A 2500-nucleotide genomic window follows, 5' to 3' on the forward strand; every position below is an offset into this window, starting at 1 on the left:
GGGTCCGCCTCCTCCGTCTTGCCCGCTCGCCTGGGGCTGCCGCCGGGTCGTCCACTCGCCGCCCCCTCGGCGGCGGCGGCGGCGGCTCGTCCCCCTGCCCCTCCGGGGCCCCCCTCCCTTCCGCGGCCCGCCTTTCGCCTTCCGGCGCCGGTCGTTCCCCGGTCGCCGCGTCGCCCCGCACGGGGGTGCCCTCGGCGCGTCTCGGGACGCGTGCGACGCGGCGGCGGTGCCCTCCGCGGTGTCGTCGTCGTCCTCCTCCTCCTGCGGGGGGGGGGGAGCGTCGGCTCGCGCGGGGGCGCCCGCCGCCCGGCGCGCGCCTCCCGCCGCCCGCCCTGGACGGTCCTCCGGTCAGGCGGGCGTCCGCGCCATCTCCGCCCTCCCGCTCGTCGCCTCTCCCTCTCCCACCCCGGCCCACCCCCCGCCTCTGGGGCCTCGGGGCCCGGGTCCGGCTCTCCCCTTCTCCGTCGCCGCCCCCGCCGCCCCCCTCCCCTGGCCCTGCCCGCTCACGCCCCGCTTCCCGCTGCGGGCCCCCCCCCCCCGCCCTCCGTGGCGAGGCGGGGCCCGGGTCGCGGTTGTGGGGAGGGCCGGGGGTCGGCCGGCCGGGTGTTTTCTCCTAAGGCGAGGCGAGGTGGTGGCTCCCGGGGGTGTTCCTCGGAAGCGAGGGGATCCGGCCGGCCCCGCCCCCGGTGGCTTTTGGGGGCGGGGGAGAGACCGGGGAGAGAGAGGGAGGCTGGCTGTCGGGCGGTGGCGGGGCCCGCGTCGCGGCGCCCGCCGGGCCCTGGTCCGTCACGGGCCGGCAGCGTCGGGGGGCTCGCGCCCCTCGCTTGGCGGTGTCGGCCGCGGCCGGCCGGGGGGAGGATCGGCGTCGGGGCGGCGGCGGCGGCGGCCTTTGGCCTCGCTCCCCCGCGCCCCGCCTCGCCCGTCCCCCCCCACCCTCTGTCCAGGTACCTAGCGCGTCCCGGCGCGGAGGTTTAAAGACCCTTTGGGGGTCGCCCGTCCGCCTCGGGTCGGGGCGGTCGGGCCCGTGGGGAGGGTCAGTCCCCTCCTCCAGACTCCGCCGCCTCGGTCCCCGCCACCCCGTGGGGTGTGCGGGGGGGGTCGCCACGCCACGTGCCCGGTCCACGCGGCCGCCGGGAGGGGGCTCGCCCCCTGCCCGGTGGCCGTCGTGCCGCGTCCGTGTGCGCGTGCGGCCGCCCCCCCCCCCGCGTCCCCGGTGTGGCGTGGGGCGGGGCAGGTGGGAACCCCCTGGGCGCCTGTGGGGTTGTCCTCGCTCGCCCCCCGCGCCCGCGCGTGCGCGGCGGGGGCGGCGGCCGGACGCCCCGTCGTTCGTCCGACCCTTCCGACCTTCTCGGAGTCTGATCTCGTGGTCTCTGCTGGCCGGCCAGAGGCGCCCTCCGGGGATGTGCCGTGCCAGGGAGGGGGGCTCTCCCCTCCGCTCGAAACTCGTACGACTCTTAGCGGTGGATCACTCGGCTCGTGCGTCGATGAAGAACGCAGCTAGCTGCGAGAATTAATGTGAATTGCAGGACACATTGATCATCGACACTTCGAACGCACTTGCGGCCCCGGGTTCCTCCCGGGGCTACGCCTGTCTGAGCGTCGCTTGGCGATCAATCGCCGCCCCTGGTGGCGGCGCGGCTGGGGGTTCCCTCGCAGGGCCCGGTCTGCCGGGCCCTCCGTCCCCCTAAGAGCAGACGCGGTGGCCGCCTCCGCGTGCCTCCGTCCTTCCCTCCCTCCCTCCCCCGCTCCCCTCCCGTGCCCTTCCGCCGCGCCCGGTCCCGGCCGCCCGCGCCCGCCCCCCCGCACCCGTGCGGTGTGGTGCGGTGCGTGGGGGCCGGGGACCGGGCCGGCGGCGGGGCCGTGGTGGGGCGGGCGGTGGGGCGGGGATGTGGGGGGTGACGTGAGAGGCGGTGCCCGCCCGCGAGAAAAGGAGAGAGGCGAGAGCTCGCGCCGAGGAGGGCCGCGGCGGCTGCCGCCGCCGCGGTCCCCTCTTGGGGAGATCCCTCGCGCCGCACGCGGCCACGGGGTCGCCCGGGTCGTGCGTCTGGGGCGGAGGAGCGGGGGTGTGTGGTTGCGGTCCCGCGCCGCCCCTCCGCTCCCCTCCCCTCGCCCTTCCCCGCTGGCGACCCCCGGCCTTCGCCCTGTCGGGGCGGCTCGCGCCGGGCCGCGCCCCGGGGCTGCGTGCCCCGGCGGCGGCCCGCGGGACGCCGCGGCGCCGCCCGCCGCTGCGCGCTTCCGCCCCCCCCCGGGTCGCGGCCGCGCCGCGCCGTTGCTCCCCCGGAGCCCGCGGTTGGGTCGCGTCGGGGTCGAGGCGGGCGGAGGGTCGCGGCCGTGGGAGGGACGTCGCGCGCGAGGAAGAGGGAGGCGTGGGGGCCGGGTCGTCGCGCGGGGCGGCGGGCGAGGGCGTCGCGGGCCGGCGGTCGGGGGCGACCGCCGCGACCCGACGACGTCCCGCCGCCCGCCCGCCCGCCGGCCGGCGCCCGCGCCCCCCCTCTCCCCT

At 80.1% G+C, this 2500-nt stretch overlaps 1 non-coding gene across 1 annotated transcript; it reads left to right on the top strand.

The window, feature by feature from the left end:
- The first annotated feature begins 1449 nt into the window (after positions 1-1449).
- On the top strand, positions 1450-1602 carry LOC119878345. The gene has a single exon (XR_005386794.1). It is a non-coding gene; the product is annotated as a 5.8S ribosomal RNA (ribosomal RNA).
- Positions 1603-2500: the final 898 nt, after the last annotated feature.

The sequence above is a fragment of the Canis lupus genome, unplaced genomic scaffold (assembly GCF_011100685.1).
Source record: "Canis lupus familiaris isolate Mischka breed German Shepherd unplaced genomic scaffold, alternate assembly UU_Cfam_GSD_1.0 chrUn_S1523H1707, whole genome shotgun sequence".
Classification (NCBI taxonomy): Eukaryota; Metazoa; Chordata; class Mammalia; order Carnivora; family Canidae; genus Canis; species Canis lupus.